The sequence below is a fragment of the Globicephala melas genome, chromosome 1, assembly GCF_963455315.2.
Source record: "Globicephala melas chromosome 1, mGloMel1.2, whole genome shotgun sequence".
NCBI lineage: Eukaryota > Metazoa > Chordata > Mammalia > Artiodactyla > Delphinidae > Globicephala > Globicephala melas.
This window is the reverse complement of record NC_083314.1, coordinates 151,506,179-151,530,724: the sequence shown is the minus strand read 5'-3', so window position 1 is coordinate 151,530,724 and position 24,546 is coordinate 151,506,179. Positions and strand designations below refer to the sequence as shown.

At 52.3% G+C, this 24,546-nt stretch overlaps 1 protein-coding gene across 3 annotated transcripts in view; it reads left to right on the top strand.

Moving 5' to 3' along the window:
* The window catches only part of RNF220 (ring finger protein 220), a 230,101-nt gene that overhangs the window by 165,556 nt on the left and 39,999 nt on the right, over nucleotides 1-24,546 (top strand). The window lies entirely within an intron of this gene.

The window sequence follows — 24,546 nt, the reverse complement described above, 5'->3', positions numbered from 1 at the left end:
TCCTCCTTTCCAGCACTGGTCTCCCTTGATTTTTAATGTGTTTCAAGGTGTGTGCCTCTCACACCAAATTGTGTCTTACACAGGGCCTGGCACCCAGTGTAACTTCTCAATGAAGATTTATTGGATTTCTGAATGGATGGATAAATGGTGAGAGACATAGAAAAGTAAACAGCAAATTACGAAGACAGAGTAAAATGATAATTACATAGTTAACACTTACTGAGGACTAATGCTCATTTCTTTACATGCAGTACCTTTCATCCTTTCAGCTGAACTAGGAGGTAGAAGGTATTAATCTCTCTTACAGATGAGGCTCAGAGAGGTTAAATGACTTGCCCAAGATGCAGAGGTCCTGAGGGCCTGGGGGCTCCAGCTCAGTCCCGCCTGCCCCAGGCTTACAGAAAGTATCCTTTGGCTCATGGATGGTCCCTCCCTTAGCCCATTCAGTTCAGAGCGCAGACAATTGGCCATGAACCCACCACTGAAATCTTCTCCCCTCCTTCACCAGGGCCGGCCAGGCCAGGCTAGTCTAACCCTACGCAGCCGCTAGGGCAGGAGCTGCCCAGAGCGTCATTCCTCTTTTACGGCCCTTGTCAAATTCCAAAGCAAGTTGTAAATTCATTAACCTCGAAGGGATTAAGCTGTACAGCTTACTTAGCACCATAAACAAGATCATTGGGATGTTGATTTTCCTCTTTTATAGCTTCACTTGAGAAAGCCTAGCTGCCTCCAACTCTGGAAACAGAAGTTGGCTCCCCCAGCAGAGACTGCTACTGTCCCTTAGTAGTTTGCTGGTACCAGCACGACTGGGATTTGGGGCTCAGGTGTAAGTCTCCCTGCAGGCTTGTCTTGACACAGCCAGAAGTAGCCACTTCTAATCCAGCCACCCAAGCCCCTCTCTCTAGAGCTGGCTCTAGGCATCCTGGGGAAAAGCAGAAGAAAAAAGCTCAGGTACCTACCTGCTCTCTAGGCCACCTGGCTACCAGCAAAGATGGCCGTACGGAGGCATCTCCCTTCTCCTGGCTCCCCAGCCCCTGAGGCTTCCTCTAGCTCAGCTGTTCCGTAGTAAGGCTGCCTCTGTCCGTTTAACCCATCTCTCCCTCCAACAGATTAATGTCCCCCGTGGGCAGGAACTGTTCCCTCTCCTGGTGCTTGGGGTCCCATTTCCTCATGTCCCCTCTGAGGCCTAGCTCCAGCAAAGCTCCTCTCTCTGGAGCCCCAACTGTCTTCCAAACACTGAAAAGAAACACACAATAGTCATTACGCAAAACAACCCTGTGCCACTCTCGCTCCTTCCTTCTGGTTCTTGAATGGCTTGTCCACTCTTTCCCTCCCTTTGATTCCTTAAACCCCTGCAGCTTCACGCATGTCCCTGCTGCTCCCTGACCCTGCTCTTGCCAAGATCCAGAGACTACTCAAATACAATATACTGTCAAGTCCAAGAAGTGTATTTTACTCCTTTATTTGTATTCTTTCACCCAACAGATACTTAATGGGTTCCTAGATGCTGGTGACACAACAGTAAGCAAAAAAGAACAAAACTGAGAACCTGAGAGGTTAAATTCAGCATAAGCACAGGCTGCCAGCCCACCTGGGTTCATACTGGGCAAGTTCCTTAACCTCTCTGAGCCTGGCTTTCTGACCTCTAAAATGGAATGATCATAGTATCGTTGTGAAGATGGTTGTAAGGGTGAAGTGAATTATGGAGGCTCATAGCAAGTGCTCTAGCTACATTCACGTTACATAATTCACCTCATAGCACACAGCTGGCAAGTGGTCGGGCCAGGCTTTGGACCCAAATCTACCTGATTCCAGAGCCTTCACTCTCGGTGGCATCAGCTACCTCCCTATTTTTCCTGCCTCCCCCTCACTCCCACCACCCTGGGCTATTTGGGCTTGGCCCATGGTAGTTACCTGGAAAATCTTTGCTCAATGTGTTCATTTAATCGGTTTGTTCTGTGTTTGGGGAGGCTAGGGGACCAGAACAATAGTTTGGGTTTTTTTTTAATTATTTATTTATTTATTTATTTATTTTTGGCTGCACTGGGTCTTTGTTGCTGCGCGCGGGCTTTCTCTAGTTGCGGCGAGCGGGGGCTACTCTTTGTTGCGGTGCGCAGGCTTCTCATTGCAGTGGCTTCTCTTGTTGCGGAGCACAGGCTCTAGGTGCGCAGGCTTCAGTGGTTGTGGCGCGCAGGCTTCAGTAATTGCGGCACGAGGGCTCAGTAGTTGTGGCTCACGGACTCTAGAGCGCAGGCTCGGTAGTTGTGGCACACAGGCTTAGTTGCTCCGCGGCATATGGGATCTTCCTGGACCAGGGCTCGAACCCATGTCCCCTGCATTGGCAGGAGGGTTCTTAACCACTGCACCACCAGGAAGCCCAACAACAGTTATTTAACAGATAGAAAAGAAGTGGAGGATACGGAGCCATTTTGAAGAGAAGATAATTATTTCCATCATGAATATGTCCTTTGGGCAGTTGACAATTCAGATGGAGTTCTGGACAGACATCTAATTAGAGGCAGGTTTGGGAGGGGAAGCTGAAGTCCTCGAGGGTAAGAAGAGAGATTCTCCAAGAGCAGAGAGCACAAGAGTTATGGAGGAACTGGGAAGGGGCGACAAAGTATGGGAGTCAGGTGCACTGAAGAGGAGGGAGGGAGAGGAAGAGGATAGGTGGCAGAGCAGGAGGCTTGAGGGAAAGCCACAGATGCTGTGAGAAGGAGGCCATGAGGTCCCTTATTCCAGGAGGCAGATGAGAAGCCGGAAGAAGATTAGGAAGGGAGGGAGGGACAGGGAGCAGCAAGATCAAGGGAAGGGCTGGCTTTTTTTTTTTTTTTTTTTTTTTTTTTTGCAGTACACGGGCCTCTCACTGTTGCGGCCTCTCCCGTCGCGGAGCACACGCTCCGGACGCGCAGGCTCAGCGGCCATGGCTCACAGGCGCAGCCGCTCCGCGGCATGTGGGATCTTCCCGGACCGGGGCACGAACCCATGTCCCCTGCATCAGCAGGCGGACTCTCAACCACTGCACCACCAGGGAAGCCTGGGCTGGCCATTTTAAGAGAGAAGTTACACACACGTTTGAAAGGGAAAGAGAAAGGACTAACCTAAGGGCAAGACCCAAGAGTCAGAGACGAGTAGATGTGAGGGTGAAGCCCCTCTGGGGACAGTGGGAACGGCTCTAGAGGACAGTAGGCACTGGTTTTGGAGGAAAGGCAGAGATTCTGAGTCCTGGTAGATGGAAGGAACCAAGTAGAGGGAAATGGCATTTGAGTTGAAGAGAAGAGTGGGGGCACTCCTTTTACGTGGTCATCTCAGCAACAGAGTAATAGTGACAACAATGATTATAAAAACAGTTCCTTGAGTAGCTCAACTTGAGAGGTACAAATTGAAATCTTTACCCCCTCCAATCTTTACCAGCTATACCTCGTCAAATACCCTTTCTTGGATGGTAGTTGAAACCTGAACAGTATGGGCAAATTCCCCTGCTAATTCCCAATTACTTCTGCTTTTTAAAAGTTTATGCAATTTGAAATTCCAATCTCATTTCTGGCTTAAGGCATTCCTCTCCTGGTTTTTATTCCCCCTTCTACCACCTTGCAGGGTGAAGAGGGGCCAAGTAAGCCTCTGGAGGATTGTCTCTCCCTCTGAACCAGCCTCCAGCTCCTCGGATGGGGTAGAGGGAGAGAGGGTGGTCTGGCCTCTCTGACCCCCTCCAGGGTGCTGCAGCCCAGCTGTCCCGTGGAATTACTATTTCCCTGGCTAACAGTTAGGGTGTGGGGCTCTCTGTAGAGCTGCTTCTCCTGTAGGGCACATGTGCTCAAATCACTTAACCTGCCTGAGCCTTAGCTTGCTTCCTTTTCTATAAAATGAGTGACAGTAGCTTCCACCTTACAGGATCAGCATTAAGGCTTAGACAAATGCTTGCGAAGCACCTTATACACAGCACTTGTTCCACAAATGGAACTCCCATTACCGGATGCGTGAGGCAGATAGCTCCTAGGCATGCATGGGCATTCCTGTCTCTGTCAAGATGTGTGTGTGTGTGTGTGTGTGTGTGTGTGTGTGTGTGTGTGTGTATACCTGTGTGTGCAAGAGAGAGTTATGTGTGGGCCGGGAATGGGGCACCCTTGTGAGTCAGCTATTGTGTGTGTCATTGCCTACAGCTGACCCCAGGGCTGTAAATCCCGCCTCTGTGCCCACTGGAGTGAACACTTTATAGCCCAAGGTCAGGCCCGTGAATCATAAGCGGCCCAGCAGGAAGCAATCAGACTGAGCTGGGTGGGGCCAGGCCAGGGTGGGGTGCTGGGCTGGAGGAGTTCCCAGCATTAGGACCACTTGGAGAGGAGCCCTGGGCATATCCTGCAATCCCAGATTGCAAAGAGCCTGGCTGTTCTCAGCAGGGTTGCAGTTTCCCTGCAGCCTCCACTGGCAGGGTACCCTTCTCTGCTGACAGCACCGCTCACACTGAGGCTGGGGCCGCGGCCCTGCCCTCCCAGGACTGGCCTCTCCAGTATTCCGGGCCCTTGCACTGTGGGCGGTGAGCCGCACTTCAGGCTCACCTGAAGTTGGAGGATGCGGGTCCTGAGCCCAGGATTCCCAGCCTGGTGGATATGGAGTGCCCGGCCCTTTGAGCCAGATGCTTTTATTTCTTCTTTTCCTTTCCAATCTGTCTTGGGGAAAGTGGCCCCAATAAGGCAGCCCTTTCACTCTGAAACCTTTTTATGACTCCAGCCATAATTAACTGGAGTAATAAAATTTTTCAAATCCAAATAGATATAATTAACATTTAATACCCCCGGTTGGTGCTGGTGGCTGGGCCCATTAAGAGCGCAGTATTGATTGAGAAGGTGAGCCAGCTGGGCCTGCTGCTGGGCCGGGGCAGAGGTGTCTGGAGCCTAGGGCTGCCTAGGGGCTGGGCCCCAGCCCAGGTGTGAGGAGGGTGGCAGGTGGCCAATCCCCATCCCTGCCTGGGGGACCAGGGTGTGAAGAGTACGGGGGCAGGACGGAGTCACCTTTGCCAGCCATCTCCCATGGCTCCCCCACCTTCAGACCCTGTGACCTCAGGCCTCCCTCACCACCATGCACTTCTCTACCAGCCCTCACACTGCCTTTCTGGTGCCCGAGGCCACCTCCTCTCCCAGAATGTATAAGGAGAGGACAAGGCCACATCTTCTCCCTGAAGAGTCCCCTGGCTTCAGGCATGCCTCTTCCCACTATTTCTCCGTTCTGACTCACTCTGCCGGGCTGGGTGCTTCAGGTTGAACTCTAAACCCAGGAAAGAAGCCTTTCCTGACTCCCTGACATGACTTACACATCCCGACCTCCAACGGAACCTCACATGCCCCAGGAAGCTAGAGAGAGTGGTACAGTGGGGGGAGCATTCATTTGAATCCCAGCCCCTCCACTTCACTGCTGTGTGACCTTGGACAAGTCATAAGCTTTTCTGAGCCCCAGTGTGATTATCTGTGAAACAGAGATAAGCAGAGTATCCACCTCCTAAACGTGTAGTAACGTCAACCTTAATCTCACTTACGTTTCTCAAGTGTCACAGGCGACAGGATTACTGTCTCCTCTTTACGTGTTGCAAAACAGGTTTAAAAAAGTCAAAATCCTCATCCCCATGTCTTACACTTCTCCGTCTCTCCCAATAGTTAAATTTAATATATATTAAAAACAACATCTACACTGGGAACCAGAAAGAACAAGATGATTCTAAGATCAGACCACTGCCCTCAGGGAGCTCCCGGTCTGGTGGTGGCACGGTGCAGGGAAAAGGGGTGCAGACAATCAGTTGGTTTAAGTTAAGGCTTCAAGGATAAGTGTGCAGGCTGTGAGCCCTGGTACAAGTTAAGAGGCAAAGTGCGGGAGGAGAAACAGGTGAAGGTCATGGGCCCAAGGCAAAGCCAGGTATGAGGACAGAGGTATGACCAGGATGGACAAGGCACAATGGGGCCGATGTGTGTGGCTCTGTGACCGTGAGGGTGCTGGCCCCTCCAGTGGGGCATGGTCCTCGGAAAATGCATTTCCTGTGGGAAGCCCCAAGCTGGGGAGCAGGCACCTGGTGCTAGCACTCTCAGGCATGGTTTATAACATCCCAGCTCATCCACTCTTCATGTCAGAAGGGCCAGACTCCTCGGACAATCACCAACATGATCCCCGTGGTAGGGTGGGCAGCCTAGGCCCTGCTGGACAAGGAGTCTAGCTAGGGGGCTGAATGCCTTCCTCTGTCCGTCGTTGCTCACCTGTCCCCCTGCTCCCAGACTTACAGTCCTCTGCTCTCCATGAAGCTGGGTATTCCCTATCCTTTGGGGCCTTCCTGTCAATAACCCCTTCCCAGCCTTTAGGTTGGGGCTTTCCCCACCCAATGGGGCCTTCCACCGTGGCCCTGAGGACTACCTGCTCTAGGATAGGTCTTGCATTGAACTTGAGCTCAAGTGAGTCTCTGCTTTCTCCACCAGCCCCCTCCGGAATGCTCGCTCCCAGCAGGCCCAGGACCGTATCAGCACCATCGCTGTCCTTGGAGCCTAGCCGCTCTCCCAGGGCTGCTAGCTCAGGGGTCCGTGGGGAGGGATACTGCTGACACCAGAGGCAGAGAATAGGAAGGTCGGGGCAGACGTTAGCCACCCCTCCACTCATTCTCTCGTTTGACATCATCCACTGCGCCAGGCCTGCTGAGAAAATAGAGAAGTAATGCATAATTACAGTGTGACAGGTGAGGCTGGGAGGCTATGGGGACACAGAACCCAAAGGTCCAGAGGGTACCAATTCTAGAGGAGCTCACCTTGAAGCTGAGCTCTGAAAGGAGGGGTTCCAGGCAGAGGAAACAAAGTGTAAAGCCCAAACGTGAGAGGAAATGGCCCGGTTGAGAAACCAAAGGAACTCTGTGTGATGAGAGCATCGGTGTCAGGGCGAGAAGCGGTGAGGCAGGCGGCTGGCTGGGCACGCAGTGGTCTCCACGGGAGCGCCCCGCAGGCCTTGCTGAGGAACCGGGCCCTTCAGGTCCCTGCACCATGATGTGCTGGCGGTGGGACTTCCCGTATCTCGCTTGACTCCTCTGAGTCTGGGTTCCCCGCTCAGTGAAATAATCCCAGCTCCCTCACCAAGCACAAGGCTCAGGCCGCTTTGTGCTGGGCCAGGACCGGCTTTTAGGGTGTGGTTACAGACATGGTCAAGACATGCCCTTCCACAAAGGGCTGTTCTAGTCACCAAGCTCAGTTCCCTGTCTAAACGCTGAGAGGGCTCAATAACATGGAGGGGGTCTATAAGTCCTCCTGGCTCTGACATGCCAAGGCCGTGTTATCCCTGCCTCACAGCGCACCCTGGGCCCCTGATACCTACAGAACAAAGGACCAGAGGAGCCCCCAGCAGACTTTATCTCCCAGACTCCAGTATTCCCTCCATCCTCCTTCTATTCCAGCCACACACTGGCCCTGCTGGGCCATCTCTCAGCCTCTGTCTTGGTCATGGCTCCACCCTTCCTTCTCTTGCCATCCTACACTCCAGACTTCCGGCACCCCCTCCTCCAGGAAGCCGTCCGCTCCTGTGCGTTGCGACCTCACTGTCCCCCTTAGCCCTTCTCACTTCAGTCTCGTAGTGGCATCTGCTGTGCCCAGCCTGAGAGCTTTGGAGCCTAGGCTGCACTTCTCTCCACAACCCCCAGAGCACTGGCTCCCAAACTTTGAGGGTGTTCCGGGACTAAGTTTGGAACTGCTCGTGATAAAAATGAGAGAAAGAGAAAGGAAGGGACAGACCAATGGACAGAAGGAGAGAGGGCAGAGTCTCCCTTGAGCATTCCAGCCTGAGCCATGGTAGTCTTCACCCAGATCCTCCCTCAGCCCCGCTCCACAATTAGAACTGAGAACTAGGACATGGGAGCCTGGGGCCGTGGCGTTCAGCCAGGGCCTGCTGGTTGAGGCTGGGCTCAGAGGCCCGTGGCGCAGCTGGTACCAGGCTGTGCCTGGCCAGGCCTCCCGGCTGCCCCGCTGTCTCTGGCCCTTTTTGCACATAACCTCCAACCCAACCCCCCACGCAGCTGCCTTCCTCATGACACTGGCCCGTGTTGTCCTGATGACCGCTGACCGCTATGCCTGGGGGAGGGCTAGGCCCGCCCGGAAGGAGGGGCTCTAGAGCCTCTGGGCAGAGCCTCCCAAGGCTCCTGGTCCCCCTGCACTCCCAGGCCCACAGATGCTCCCCAGCAGGTCAGGAAGACATGCCAAGACCTACTCTGTGCAAGTCTCTGAGCTTCAGGTTCTGCACACTCTTCTCATTCACTTGGTAAAACAACCTGGGTGCCAGTATTATCATCCTCAGTCTCTAGGGATGAGGAAATGAAGACTCAGCTAGATCAAGGTACCAAAGGGTACATGGCTACTAGTGCAAAGTTGGGTTTCAAGACCAGGTCTGTCTGACCCCAGAACTCATGTGTCACCTTCCCAGGCTCTTCCCTAACTCCCACTCCCTACCTTCAGCTCAGCCCTGGCCCCGGGATTCTGCCTACGACTGAGCGACCAGGACAGAAAGCAGAGAGTGGAGGTGGAGGGGATGCCAATGTGGAAAGAGATGAGGAGGCCACAAGCTTGAGGGGAGAGGAGATGTTTCTGGTGGGGGCACTGGGTCCAGAGGTGCCGTGGTCAGTGTCTCCTCTGGGTCATGGAAGCCCAGTAGGCACCCACAGAACAGATCCAGGAACAGAGGCTACCCAGTTCTCCTCCCCCTACACAGACCCCCATTAATTCCCACAATTCAACAAAGGGAGACGAGACCCACCCCGCCCCCCGCCTGTTCCCTCGCATGCACTAGACTTAGCAGTGGGCAGGAGACCGTTGTACCTACAGTCCTACCCAGTCAGTCTTTGCTTCCTGATACGGATTACTTTGGCCAGATGTTTTTAGTGTAGTCGACAGAACACAGCACTGGACTCTAGGAGCCAAAAGTTTCACTTTTAAGCTTACTAGCAACAGACAAGTACCTTTCCCTATCTAAAGAAACTGTCCCTATCTAAGGTGCTTAATATCCCAGGATATTAATAATAATAATAGCAAACACTTGACAAAGAGGGCTTATATGTGCCAGGCACTATTCGAATTACTTAAGCGTAGCCTTGTGAAATAAGTACTTTTAGTCTTTCCATTTTACAGATGAGAAAATTAAGGTACAGGGAAGTTAAGTAACTTTCCCAAGGTATTCAAAGGATCTTTTTTATGTAAACGATTGATGAGAAAGTGACTTATGAAACTATAGAGATATTTTGTAAATGTAGAAGTACTTTATAAATGCAGAGACCATTTTCCTAAATAGAGATATTTGTAAGTTGGCGGGGGGGGGCTTTTTTTGGTACCTGCAGGAGTATTTTTTTTATTACACGATGCCTCAGTGTGAGAGATGGTTCTTCTCTGATTGGACCCACCTCCTCTACTCCAGACTTGGGGAGTGGGTCACAGTGGATAGCCCGCCAGGGCAAGGCCAGATGGCTCCTATTGAAAACTGCATTCCTACTTAAGAAATCACAGCATGTGAGACTTGGAAGGGGTAAATCCTTATAGTCCAGGTCATATAACTATCACCCCTGCAAGAATCAGCCTCTGCTTGCCCAGGAGGGCTGGAGAGTAGATGGGGCTGGGAAAGAAGAAGTCTCCTTAGAGAAAACTTGATTTAGGTGAGAAGCCCCGGTGAGTGCTTTGCCTGCCCTACCCCACCACTCACCGTTCTCTTCACTTCACCCCACACACTCACACACACGTACACACATCCTCCCTGTTCACCTGCAATCAGGGTTGGGCTAGTGTACATACTTCCTCCCCACCTACCCCACATCCAGGAAATGGAGCCCTTAGAACAGAAAACATGGGGTAAGACATGTTTCCCCAACAGCAAGGGGCCTTCCAGGAAGAGTGTGGGATGTCTGTTCTCAACTGGACTGCGGAATTGCGTTTTCTCTCTGCTTGGGGGCAAATGCCTGAACATTGCTGAGGTCTGGATGAGCTTGTTGGAGGCATATGTCCACCGATCCTACTGCCCCCCTGTCCTGGCTCAGGCTGGTATCTAGAAGAAAGGATAGCAGAGGACCTGGATGTTATCAGAGAGGACATTCAGTCTTGGGATAGAACTGAAGCAACGAGTAGCGCAAGCTGGACTTAAGGGGGCACGAGAACTGGGCTGAGGTTGGCATCGAGATATAGCTCTGACGGTGGTAGCTGGGATTATTAGGGGGAATTAGGATTGATTCAAGTTTAGATTGAAGTTTAGGATTTGAGCTAGGAGGTAGGGCTGAGTTGACTCAGAGGGCTGGGGTTAGGTTTTGCTTCAGGGTTTCCCTAGAAACTGCCTGCTTCATGCAATCCAGCTGAGCCCATCTCCAAAAAAAGAGACCCTAATAGTTACCCTTGGCCTCTGCTCTGGGAGCTTTACTGAGGAAATAGGAGTGAGGGTGAGCGTTGGCTTTGGAAGGGAGCAGAGTCAGTGTCCCCCGACTAGGGAGCCATAGAGGTTAGGATCTCGGTCCTCAGAGGGTGGGCCACAGACCAGCAGCATCAGCTTCACCCAGGAGCTCTGTAGAAATGCAAAACCCTGGGATGGGCTCCAGAGCTATGGAATGAGAATTTACATTTTAACATGAACTCCCAAGTGTTCCACAGACATTTCCAGTTTGAGAAGCACTGGGGAAGCTTTCCTAGCAGGAAGGCCCGAGGTAGGGGTGGGAGAGGCCAAAGGACACCCAGCACCTCAGCCTGCTCCAGGGCCCCCTGCCTGACAACCCCTCCCAGTGCTGGAGCCACAGCGACACCTACTGGCCACGGGCATCTAGGCTGCCCCCTCCAGGACATCTGGACCCTATGGTCCTGCTCTGCCTGGCCTCCACCCTGAAGCTGGCATTCCGGAGTTCTGGGGGTCTGGCTTCCCCAGCAATGCTGGAGCAGGTGTAGGATGGGCCAGGGCCTCAGGGTGGAGCAGGGCTATGTGCAGGCTGAGGCTCTGGGGTCTCCGTGTGAAGAAGGCAGGACAGGTGAGCAGGTGTCCTCCGGCACATGGAACTCAGGTCACATCCCAGCCCTGGCGTTCTCTCCACACTCAACAGCACAGAGCGCATGTCTGCACTCTTCTCTTAGGTCCTCAGCCAAAATGGACAGGGTGCAGCCTCCCATCCCAATCAGCATCCAGCAGATGCCCCAGTGGGACGTGAACCTTTGTCTAAACAACTCTTCCTGGAAGCAGGCTTTTAGGAGCTACAACAATTGAAAAGCAGCTCAGGGAAGGGGAGTTGCTGGACTATTTCTGGTCCAGGGTGGTGGCTGCTGGAGGAGACTCCCACGACAGAATTCCAAGTTAAAGCAGGAGGCTGAGGCCAAAGGGCAGAGGAGTAAGAGGATGGGGAAGGAAGCCGCCCACCTCAAGGACAGGGCTCAAAGGACTCGCCCCAGGGGACCGGGCTGGTCCAGAGGGGCCCCTGGGTGCCAGGCTGCTGGGCCAGGGCCACCAGGATCGAGAGAGGGGCCTCCTTCTGGGCAGCAGTCATCCCCCCTCCCATCATCCCCAAATCTCAGTTATCGCTGGATGCCCCTCTAGTCTGCTCTCAGCTCTGAAGAGAGGTTTGCCTGAGAACCAAGTGATTGTGATTGCCCACCAGTGTCTGCATTAGTGGTGATTAGTTAAAACATCAGAGTCTAAACAGTCAATTGGTTCTAATAATTAATACTATGGCTCAGCTGTGATTGAGAGAGGGTGATGGAGAGAGAGAAGAGAGATGGAAAGAGGAGAGGGAGAGAGGATTGGCAGGGGAGCCCTAGCTCTTTAACTACCATTTCCTGACCCCCCGCTCTGGTCCTGACCCCCCCCCTCTGGTCCTGACGCCCCCCTTGGTGCCAGGGCACATCTGGCTCCTGATTCTGTGCGCTCACAAGACTTTTTAATAAATTACATCACTGAGTTATCATAACCACCCTATTAATCTCCGTGTTACAGGTAAGAAGAATGAGGCACAGAAAGGTAAAAGCCAGTAGATGCTCAGTAACAACTTGGTAAATGAACAGATAAATAAATGCATGAAGTACCCAAAACTGAAAACCAAACCCAGGTTAGCCTGACTCCAAAAAGTTTGGGGGAAAAGGATTATGGAGGGAAGAATTTGCAGAGACAAAGGAAAAAAGAGAAAACACACAACCACTCTTCTCTCTCCCACCATCTCTCTCCTTATATATGCACTCCTCTCCCACATGTATTCCTCTCTGCCTCATCACAGAGATACACCTCTCTCTCTCTCTCCCTCTCTCTCTCTCTCTCATAGAAACCTCCCTCATTCACCCCTCCCCCCATACTTCCCTCTCTCCGTGTGCCCTTGTGTCCCATGCACACTGGCCTCCGTAGTAAGTAAGCACTCAAAGAGCACTTGGGAATTGAAATAAACACACCCACCCTTTCCTCCCGCCTTCCCGCACACACCCACTCTCTTGCCCCCTCCACGAGTCAGGCCCAGAGGCCTCCAGCTGGGCTGTCTCTGGCTAGGTTTGCTAATCTTTGAACTGTCCCCAGATCTGGAAGGGCCACAGGGACTGCCCTGCCTGGCAGGGGCGGGGGCTCTAGCCCTGTCTCCTTACTTATCCTGGAGCGGGCTCAGCCTCTCCCCACCCCCTCCCCAGGTCAGGCGCAGCGGCAGAGCCGGCGAGCAGGATGGCTGTGTGTGCCTTGCTATTAATCACCCCTCCTGGTCCGCTAACGAGGCTAATGCGGTAAGTGACAATAGCCCATCTTGGTTCCTGATTTAGGGGCTCAGGACGGAAGCTGGGCTCCTGGGAGTGAAGACGTGAATTCTCCACGACACTAAACCTTCAAATAAATCTCCAGTCAGAGAAGCCCAGGGCACTAAATCCCACGCGCCAGTAATTGAAACCCTTAGAGCTTTCCCGGGTAGGGAAATTGCTGAGAAAGAGCAACCAGGGGTTCCAGGTGGGGTGGCAGGCCAGCACAGAGGCCACAGAGGGCCCTGCTGCAGGGGAGGCTGCTGGGGACCCTCCCTGAGCACGTGGGTATCTGCCTGTCCTGGTGGGTATGTCTGTCTGTCAGTGTTTCCAGACGTGGGATTTTACTGTCTGGCGGCCACTGCCCACTCTCTTCCCACCAAGTCTATGAACACTTGGTATTTTTCTGGGGCAGCAGTTATGGAGCTTCTGTCTTTTGAGAGCCTCTGCCTTTTGAAACCCTTGCGGCCTCTGCCTCTCATTGACCCTGAAAGCCAGGCTTCATTTAAGCAAAAGGAATTTTCAGCATCACCTCAATTGCCTTCCTTCCCCTCTTCCCACCTCTCTCACCCCCACCCACCCCATCTTTCCCTCCCCTTCCGGACATTCCCCTTCTGTCCCTTTAAGTCCTCCTCGCATTAACGGGGTCACTGAATCATTCAACAATCACTACCACTCTGTGCCAGACCTCCTCCAGGGTCCTGGGTGTACCAGGATGGGTCAGATAATTTCCCTGCCCTCAAGGAGCTCAGAGTCTACCAGGAGAGACAGATGGATAAAGAAATCACTGCAGTATTATCCGATGTGTGCAGTAATCGAGGTGTAGACATATAAGAAATATAACATGAAAAAGAGGAATTCCCTATCGGGGAAAGCTTCAGAGAGGAAGTATTGTCTGAGTGTGGTCTTAAAGAAAAAATAGGAGTTACAAGTTGCCCATGGAGAGATGGATGTCATGGGCACTATTGGCAGTGAGAATTATAGGTGAACAGCTAGGTCTTGTCCGGCCATACATAGCACACAGCATTGCTGGAAGGGATATGAGACTGGAGAGAGACTGTCTGATAAGGAGTTCAGGATTTCTGCTGTGGGCTTTGGGAGCCAAGGAAGGGTCTTAAGGAGCTGAATGATAGGATCCGATTTGTGTTTTTGGAATATCCTTCTAGCTGTAGAGATAGAAATGGATTAGAGGGGAGAGAGATGCATTAGGAAACTTAAGAGTAAAGACTGGAGATGATGATGCCTGAACGAGGGCACTGCAGAAAAGAGGAGGGTTCTGGGGTACTTAGGAGGTAAAAACAGCTACGATGTTGATTTCCTGCATGTAGGGGCCTGAGTCGAGAGTAAGAGTCCGGATTGCTGATTTAGGGAATTCTGTGGGTGCTGGTGCCAGCCACTGAAATTGAAAAGCAGGAGGAGGGCAGGTCTAGAGGATGGTAAGTCTTGTTTCAGGCACGTTGAGCTTGAAGAGCCTGTGGGACATCCACGTAGAGAATCTGGTGTACAGTGATACACAGGATTCAGGACTGGAGGTACAAGTTGAGGAAATGAAACCAGAGTAGAGATCACGCTGAGAGTGTGCAGAGAGGGGAGTGGATGATGGCGAGGATGATAGCTGACATCAGAGGAAGGAGAGTGGTTGAGAGCATGGGTTCCATTATAGCACTGCCTGGGTGGAAAGTCCGGCAACACCACTTACCGGGTAACCGTGGCAAGTTACAGAACTTCTTATGCCTCTGTGTTCTCATTTATAAAATGAAGGGGGTGGTGAGGAATGGCACAATGCCTGGCACACGGTAAGCATTTGATCAATGTTATCACTTCCCTTCCTCCTCAACTATTCAACTCCTACTTATCCAGCACATCTCATCTTGCGTCTCTTCCTCAGTGAAGCCTTTCTGGATTCCTCTGAGCAGGGCAGATCTCCATATTATAGGCTCCCATAACCCTGTTCACCTCTCTTTGACACAACTGCAACGTTACAATTATTTGTAAAATTATTTTATTGCATGCTTCCTCACTGCTTTGCAGGCTCCATAAGGACATAGATTTCGTGGTATCTTTAGACCTTGGTGTAGTGCCTCACACATGGAAAACACCCAATACATATTTATCGAATTAATAAATGAATATAGCTGCAGTTCCATCATATTTGGCAAATGATGACCATCAAGGATCTGACTGAGAGCAGATTGATTGAGAGTAGGGTGAGGGGGATGAAAATCAGACTGCAGTGAGTTTATAAGTGCTTGGGAGATAAAGGAGTTTGGACAGCAAGCAAGACTCCTTGGAGCAGCTTGGGTGAAAAGGGAAGTAGAAGGAAAGGGCATTAGCTACGCGATGCTAATGCCATAAGAAAGAGAGGGATGCATTGTTGGTACTGTTGTAACGGGGGAGACTCCAGGATGTATATGCTGATGGAGGGAAGCATGAGGAGGGAAAGGGGAGGACGCAGGAGAGAGGGGGGAACAGGACAGCTTCCCGAGGAATGTGGGCAGGAATGGGATTCTGAGTCCAGGAGAAGGGATTAAGCTAAAACAGGACGGTGAAAACCTCTTGCCCTGAAACTGGAAGAGGAAACAAGGAAGTGAGTTTGGGTCTGGAAGTTGAGGGAATTTGTGCCTAAGGACTTCAAATTTCCGAGCGAAGTAGGCAGTGACGCCACCTAGAAAGAGAGAGAGGGACAGAAGATGGGGAGGGGGACTCGAGACAGTAAAATATTATTGGATTGTCTCTGCGGGAAGGGGAGACAGGGCTGACCAAGGGCACGGAAGAGGGTTGCTTAGTAGTGCTGAGATTGGAAACTATGAATTCTTATTGGCACATCTCTGCGTGGCTTTGTGATTTTCCCCAGCTGCGCTGAGTCGCCTGTGTGTCTGAGACAAAAAGGAGAATAGCTGGGTTGTAGAGAAGGCAAAGGAAGTAAAGAGGTTGAATATGTTGACAAGAGGGTGTTGCAGTGATGCGCCCTGGGGTCCAGGCTAGAATCCATGGGTGAGTGGTCTCAGGAGGTGGGAGGAGGGTAGAGAGAGAGAAGCAAGTGTGATGGGTACAAGGACATGAGAGGGCCGGGGGAGAGGGTGTTCTTTTACAGAGCAGTTTAGGTTGTTGACAAGGTTCTCCGGGGGAAGTGGAATACAGGACAAAATAACAGGAGCTGAGGAGGTCAGGGCAGTGACAGGGCTCGGGGTGACAGGTGAGTGTCAAAGTCCATGGCAGATGTGGAGAAGGGGGGTAACAGTGATGAGGGATGCAGCGTGGTACTTGCGCTCAGAGCCCAATGAGTGGAGAAGCAGTGGTCTGAAAGCGGCAGTGAGCACTAAGGAAGACACTGACCCCACCTCCTGGCCTGAGGAACCTGGAGTTGGAAGAAAAACAGCCAGCACTGGAGAGGACTGCCGGGAAGCGGTGTCTCTGGGGAATATACCAGGTTTCCGGGAAAGTGAAGAGAGGAAGTAAAGGGAGTATCCAGGGAGCGAGGATGGAGAGGATTTTATTGGCATGGCATTCAGTCCCAGAGGGCGTGATGGGAAGATGGTCAAGAGCCCCCTCCACCCCCTCCTTTCCCAGCATCTCTCCTAGGACTGTCTGCATCTCTAGCCCACCTCCCCCACTTGACATCACTCCTCCTGTACCATCTACTCCCCAGCCCACCTCCCACATGCATGTTCCCCATCCCACCCTCACGGCCCTCCCTCCTCTTCCCACACCTCCTCCCCAGTTCTCTCCTCCCCAAACCCTCTTCCTGCCCTGCCCCACCCCAGCCGGCCTGAGTGAGCAAGAACCCCTGCACCTTCATTTCTCAGGTCACTGCTTGGCTAATGGGCTATTAATTTGCTCAATCGTCCCCTGTGAGGCAAACTCAATTTCTGCCGGCCAGTCGTCCCTCCCTGTCGACAGCGTGATTGATTGGAGGAACAGCTGTCACCGCCCGGCTGCCTGCTCCCTGCCTCCTTCCCCACAAGTGCCCGCCGCCCCTCCTCCTCCTCGGGCCGCTGCCCCGCGCCCACAGAGGCAGCGCACCCCTGCCACCTGCCCAAGGATCTGTCGCCAGCAATGAAAAATGACAGAAATATTTAAGGACAAATAAGGCTTCCCAACGCAATTGAAAATGATTACAGGCAGCTACAGATGGGGCCAATCTGATGCGCAGCAGCAAATCAAATCGAATTTCCTTATCGGTGTATTATTTTAGGCGTTATCTGGCACGTTGATGCAGTTATCAATTCAATTTCAGCCGCCGGTCCGCTGTTTACTGTCTCGGCTTTGCTGGGAAAAGGTAAACATGCTCAGCCCAGCAAATTAATTTCTGGCTGAAGCCAGAGGCTACAAAGAACTGCTCCGCAGGACTCACAGCCCCCACCTTGGCCCTGGGCTACAGTGGGCCAGGCTGGCTGGGCCTGGGGCAGGCCAGAGCTTGCCCAGAGAGCAGAAGCCCCGCTAGCTGCCTGCCCCTGCCTGGCCCCATCCCCAAGCAGGATTCAGGGCTCCTAGCGGGCTGAGGTGACCGCTGTTGACTCCGCGGCTGGTGCCAGGGAGAGGTGAAGGTCTCCCATTAATTCTCAGCTAAAAATGACAAGTTCGTCTTGGACGACAATTAAATGAAGTCAGTAATTGATGCTAATTGATCTCCAGATGCAAGGGCTCCCCTCAGCCTTAGCAGCACGTGGCTGTCTTGCTCGCTTTGCCCACCCCAGCCCTTGCACACCCCCAGCCCTCCACTTCTCTCTCCTCCTCTCCTGGTCCTTGCACAACCCCCCTGGGCTCTGGGTCTCTGGACCCCAGAGGTCTGTGGGAGACAGCTGTCCGGGGCTAGGCTAGCAGGCAGTGCCCAAGGCCAAGAAGCTGGCCCACTGCCCACCCAGCCCCGCAGACATTTGTAATCAGTGCCCCAACTTCCCCCCATGAGCTTAGAAGGCAGGTAACGCTGCCCTCCTCGGCGCTTCAGGATTTACTGCCCACAGCTGCTGGAGGTTCCCACTTCATTTTTATAAGCCCATAGTCAGAGCCAGCAGGGGGTAAAGCACACTTGGATTTGCTTTACACAGTCCAGTCCTAGCATTTTGGCTCCACAGCAAGGAAGACACTGGGGGAGAATGAAGTGTGTGGGGAGAGTGTCCGGGTGTACTCAGTCTACACTTGCATATATCCGTGTGCTCACATGTGTTCATCTAGATGGGAACAAATACCCACACTTGTCTGAGCACGTGTGTGTGCCAGTGCCCACACGTGTGTGTGTGTGTCCCGACATTTGAGAGGATATGTGTGCATGTCTCTATGTGGATATTGTCCTGAACTGGGCCCTTTTCTGCAGTTCATAATAAAGCCTAATCCCAGGGAACTCTGGGAAGCCCATCTGCCCTACCCACCACTGGCCTGGCCCAGCACAGGGCACTGTCTGGAAGTCATTAGCTAAGGGAGGAGGGGAACTTAGCTAAGAGGAAAGAGGCTGCAGTTGTGTTTGGGGCAGCCAAGGTCAATGGTGTGAGATAACTGTGACCCCTGAAGCCCCACCAGCCTCTCAACAGTCTGGCTGGTGCACTTGGCTGGAGCAAATGTTCATGGGGCCAAGCATTTAGGGTCCACGCCCAAGACTCAGTGGGCTTGATTATGCCTTGGCCCAGGGCCCTTGGTTCCAGCTAGAGCCCAAGCGTGAGCCTAGACTACCCACAGGATGACCTCCTCCTGGCTGTCTTGCAGATGTTTGCCATTGGCCACCCAAGAGCCATGTCTGGCTCAGTCCAGGCCCCCTCTATTGCTAGAGACAGTAAACAGCATTCATCACAATAGGGGTCAGGGCACCAGCCCGGCTCCTGTTTCACAAGAACCTGGAGCTGGCAGGAGGCCATGTGGAATGGGCAATGCCTATCTGAGTCTCTGCCAGCAGAGTAGAAGGGGAAGGCAAGATGGCAAGGGCATGTGGGCGTGAACATGTCACCCCTATGAATTCTACCTGAGTGTATATGTCACGTGTCAGGGAGCCAGTGCTGTGTGAGGGGGTCCTCCTTATGCAAGGAAGAGGAGCAAGGGAAGAAGAGCATATACAGTAGGATAGATGACCAGACCAGCCCAGACCAGACCAGGGGCAAGGTAGGGGCAAGGAGCCAGAGAAAACCCCCTCAACGTCTCCCAGCTAGCATCTGCATCTTCTGGGGGTTTAGCAAGGTCAGTGATCACTTATTCATTCATTCAAGGAATATCTTTTGGTTCCTACTTTTACTACTACTATCCTCTTACTTTGGGCTATGCCCTCTGCTAGACACTGGGGCTATAGCAGTAAACAAGTTACTCCCTGACCTCAAGAAATTTACAGTCTAAAGAGAGCAACAGCCACATTGATAGGCAATTATAACACCGTGTGACCAGAGGTAGCGCAAGAAGCTGTGGAAACGCAGGGGATGCACCTAGTGCAGTCTGGAGGAGTCGGGAAAGGCTCCCTGGAAGAAAGAATTCGGAGTCTTAAAGGATGAGTGAGATTTAGCCAGCCTGTGCAAATGGTCCCTGCCGTATCCCTTTTGGTTGCTTGGCAAGCCCAAAGCAGAGACAGATAGGCCTATTTGGTTCCAAGTGACTCTGGAACTGCTAAAAATGTCACCAGACCACCAGCCACTGCCCTGGGGTCTGGGCAGGAGGGTGCACAGCTGTGTTCAGGGCACCCCTGGGCACTGGCGGATAAGGATGGGCCATAGCTAAATACACGTCTCCCCTCTGCCTGCCCCACCCCCACCTCCTCGATCAGGGATGCCTATTAATCCTGACAAATGATGACTTACGAACATGTAATGCAAACTGATTCATCATACATTCAAATCCACCGCCCCGCCCCAGCGGGAGGCCCCAGCCAGACAAGTGTATTACACGGATAATGTATTTGACGTATTAATAAAACCAGCCGCATTGCTCTGGCGCGGGGACTGGGGAATGCCAATATACGATGACAGATCACATATTGATGAAATCCAGATGTTTGGAATCATAGTCTTGGGGCCTTGTTCATATTGACTGAAGGTAAAAAATGCCATCTGTCAGCATGTTAACTCTTCATGTCCCACGCTCAGCAGAGGCACCAATCACGGTTTTCTGGGGAGAAGAGAAGGAAGATGGGAATGAGTGAGAGGGCAGAGTGGTGGCTTGGATGGATGTGCTGGAGTAGATGGGTGTGCTGTGGACATGATGGGTGGAAGGGACCCTTTTCATGCCTTGTGTTCTTAACCTCTCAGCAGCATGCGACCCTATCGATGATGCTCCCCCCTCCTTGAAACTCTTCCCTTCTTGGCTTTGATGACATCACCTTGTTTTCATCCTCTTCTTGGCTGTTCCTTCTTAGTCTTCAATGACTTAAACTTCCTCCACCTGTTGGAGTTACTCAGGGTTCTGTTCCAGCCTCTTCTTACTGTACACTCTGGCCCTAGGTGATCTCACCTACTCTTAACTTTTGTTAAGTATTTACCATATGCGAGACATTGTTCTAGACACAGAACATGCAGTGGTGAATGTCAGTCTTTATCTCGTCAGCGTCTCCAGTTCTCTAATTCCAGCTCTGGCTCACATATAGTGCCTACTCAGCATTTTCACAGGGTTGCCTTAACAGTTCCTCAAAGTAAGTTTATCCAAAACTGAACTCATTTTCTTCCTTACCAAGCCTGCTGCTCTTCCTCCTGTTCCACAAGTCAGTAAATGGTCTAACACCTAGCCGTTGCTCAAGTCAGGCAGCTTGGAGTCATCCTTGACTCCTCTCTGTCCTTGAACCCCCATGTCCAATCCACCCGCTTCTGTTCATCTCCATCATCATCCACATCATCTCACTAGAGCAGGTCACCTTCATGTCTCACCTGAGTTAGTCAGATAACCTCCTAGATGGCCTTCCTGCACTTGATCTTGTCCCCTTAGACCATTCTCCGCTTTGCAGTTAGAATGATCCTTTTAAGATGCAAGTCTGGGACTTCCCTGGTGGCGCAGTGGTTAAGAATCTGCCTACCAATGCAGGGGACACGGGTTCGAGCCCTGGTTCGGGAAGATCCCATGTGCCGCGGAGCAACTAAGCCCGTGCGCCACAACTACTGAGCCGGCGCTCTAGAGCCTGCGAGCCACAACTACTGAAGCCACGCACCTAGAGCCTATGCTCCACAACAAGAGAAGCCACGGCAATGAGAAGCCTGCACACCGCAACAAAGAGTAGCCCCCACTCGCCACAACTAGAGAAAGCCCGCGTGCAGCAACAAAGACCCAACGCAGCCAAAAATAAATAAATTTTTTTTAAAAAAGATGCAAGTCTGATATGTCACTTCCCTGCTTAAAATTCTTCAATGGCTTCTCACTGTATGTTAAAAAATAATAATAATAAGCCAAAATCATTAACATAGTTGAAAAGTCTTCCAGGATCTGGCCTCTCTTTCATCAGCTCTCAGTGCTCTGCCCCTCACTCTCTGCTCCAGCCATACGGGACCCTTTTCAGTTCTTCACTTAGGCTTTCTCCCCTCTGTACCTTCAAACATGCTGTTTTCTATCTAGAAACAGTACTTCACCATCATTGCTTGACTGGTTCCCAGTCATTCTTCAAGCCTTTGCTTAAATGTCACTTATTTCTCCTCCCAGACCAGATGATATACTCCCATAGTTCCACGTACTTCCCTTGTTCTAAGACCACGCTGGGGATGTTTGTTGAATGTCTCTATCCACAGTTAGTTCTTAAGCTCCCTGAGGGCAGAGAGTGTGTCTGTCTGTTCATTACTGCATGGCATCCATACTGTAGCAGGCCCATCTTTGGTACTCAGTTGACATTTGTCAGTGATTATTGAATCATTACCGAGGTGGGTGGATAGGTAGGTAGGTAGCTGGGTATTATGCAGTGGTTAAAAGCACTGGCTTTGGAGTCAGACAGATATGGATTTAAATCTCTGCTCTGAACCTTCCAGCTCTGTCATTTCATTGTTCTGAGCTCCGTTTTCCTCATCAGTGCGATAGAGACAGATTAATTATACCTATCTCATTGGACTGTTGTAAGGATTAAATGAGATTACATATGTGCAGCATTAAACCTACAGCCTAACATATAATAGCACTCAATAAACTCTTATTATTGTTAATGGGCAGATAATGTTTAAGTGGATGGATGGATATATTGACAAACAAACCAGTAAATAGTTATATGGGTATGGATGGATAGGAAGAAGGAACTCCATGGAAGCCAAAAGGGCCAGGGTACCTACTGAGCGGTACACAATCTTGATCATAGCAGGGAAGAAGCCTGGATACAGGGCAAGGCCAGGCTGGTGTCAGGATGGGGTAGATCCAGGCACAAACAGCAAACTGTGCTAGTGTCCTACTAGAGATAATAGTGACTCAGCACGCAGCCCTGATTTAACTAGATCCTCACAAAAGTCCTGAGAGTTAGTTGTTATTATCCCTGTTTCAGACAAGAAGAAACTAAAGCTCAGACGTGTTAAATGATTTGCCTAATGTCTCACAGCTAGTAAGAGGCAACTCTGTTGAACGTTGCTTGAAGGCTCTCGGTCACCAGGAAATGGAAGCCCTTCCGTCGGGATTGCAGGAGAAAAAGGGTGGAGCACACACATATGTACACATAAACACACATGTATACACATGTACATACTCTTGAAAGTCCCAGCCTCCGTTGCCAGTTGTCATTAGAGTTACCCTCCCCCTCATTTTAACCCTCCCCATTCTTAAGTCAGACACCAGTCAGTCAAGCTCTGCCTTTTGTGGTCCGTGGAAAAAAGATAATGAATTTGGGGTTTGCTGCTTGAATAAACAGAGAAGCAAGAATGGAACCCACAGGCAGCAGAACTGAGACAAAACCAAACAGGCCAAGCTGGAGAGGCAATCACATGTTTGGGAGTTGCAGGGCGGGATGTGGGTTAGTGATCTAGGAAGGGAGGGTTTTCCCTTTGGATGAGACCCTCATCCTCCAGGGCCCAGTTCTGCACCAGGCCTCACTATGCAAGATGGCAGAGGAGCAGCTGTGCCGGCCCTTGAGCTGCCAGTGGTCAGCAGTTCCCAACAGAGGGGCACAACAGAGGGCTGATCCTGGACCCCAGGTACCTGAGGCCTTGATCCAAGGCTTGAGGGCCGGACTAGCTGGAGCCTGGCCCAAGCCAGGGAAAAGCTACTTGGCTGCACTGCCCCTCCTCAGCAGGCCTGTCCCCCGCTGCTTACAACCGCAGGCAGTCACTTCCTGGTGGAGCCTGGCTGTTTTCTGGTGGGGAGGTATCCCGGCAGCTCAGAAAGGGGAAGGGACCCTCGGGAGGTCCCACGACTAAGGAGCCTCCAGGCAGGGCCTGACTCAGCCCTGACTCTCTGCTCTTTGAGCTGGCGGTGCCCCGTGTGAGGCCGAGGGTAGGGTCAGGCCGCTCTGCTCCCTGCTCTCCTCCTGCTTGGGTGATACCTGCGGCAGCCGGAGAGGTGGAGGTGGCAGGAGCGGCGGAGCCGGCGGCGGGGCGGCTGGAGGGAGGTGCGGTAATGAATGTGGACGGGAGGCGGAATGAGCGATCCATCTTTGCATGGGAGGGGAGGGGAGGGGAGGGGAGGGGGCCGCGCGCCTTCCCCCCACACACTCACACACTCAATCAGGCGCTGTCAGACCTCCGGCCGCCTGGCATTTTGGTGAAGAATCTCTCAGCTAAAAATTGTTGTCAGTCCCATTTCCTCGTTATCAGTGCAAGGGCTGAGGCAGCGCCCGGGGATTAGCAGAAGCGGCGAGCGCCCGCACCGCCATCCACTGCCGATAACACCGGGCCTCCTGCCTCACCTCCCCCATTCATCATCTTTAGCAGTGACAGCCCGTCCCAGCCGCTGTCCCCATCCCCTCATGCTTCCCGCGTCTCCCCACGATGCTGCTCAGCCTGGCTCCTGACCTCCCTGGAGAGCTAGGCCTCCTGAAGAGGGACGGGATTCAACCTAGGCCCCTCGGACCTAGACCCACCTGTGGCCGAGGGCTTGGCCAGCTGTGGGGTGGGAGGGCGGGGTCAGGAGTGAGGAATGCTCTAGGAGAAGATGCCTTCTCACAGCCCGCCCCTGGTGGGCTCGGTCTGCCTACCTGCGATGCTGGCAGCGGTGTTGGAGAAGGGATTCCTGCATTAGATGGGCAGCTGGACTAAGGATTTCTGGAAGCCTCTCCAGCCTGAGATGGACTCCCAGATACTGGGAACTGTGGAAGGGAAGAGCCAAAGGATGCCTAGGAAGAGTAGGGGGTTGAAGACTTTGTTCCCACCCCTGCAAGACCACAGCCCCTTCCTTTTGGCCATCCCCAGCGGTTTTATGGCCCGTTTTATGGCCACTGTAATGGCCCAGGTCAAAAGCTTCAGGGAGCTGTATTCTGGGAATTATGCAAACGAGGAGCAGGCCCAGGGCCAGAGTATGGATTTTGTCATTAAACCTGGGCAGGCCATGTCGTTAGTGCAGTAAAACCCACGTCATGACCACAGGTCTCAATATAAAATTATAGGGAATACAGCAGGGGAGGGGAAGAAGGGGGCCCACAGCCATGCTGACACCTGCCATTCCAGCCCTTGAGAAAATGGGGGTGGGATGGAGGGCATAGTCTGCAGGGTCCCTCCGCTGATCCCTGTGAGTGCTACTCCTGAAGCTGGGAGCCAGGAAGAGGACCCTTCTCCAAAAGGGAAACTGAGGCCAACCTCAGAAAAGTAGAAGATCCCTGTCAACAAAGCAGATGAACTGAGGACAGGTATATGGGAATGCTGGTGCCTGCTCCCAGGTGTGGAGGGAGGAACCTGGGCTCTAGGAAGCCCTAAGAGCCGTACTTGGTATCCCAGGCTGAGAGGGGCTGAAACCCTGATAT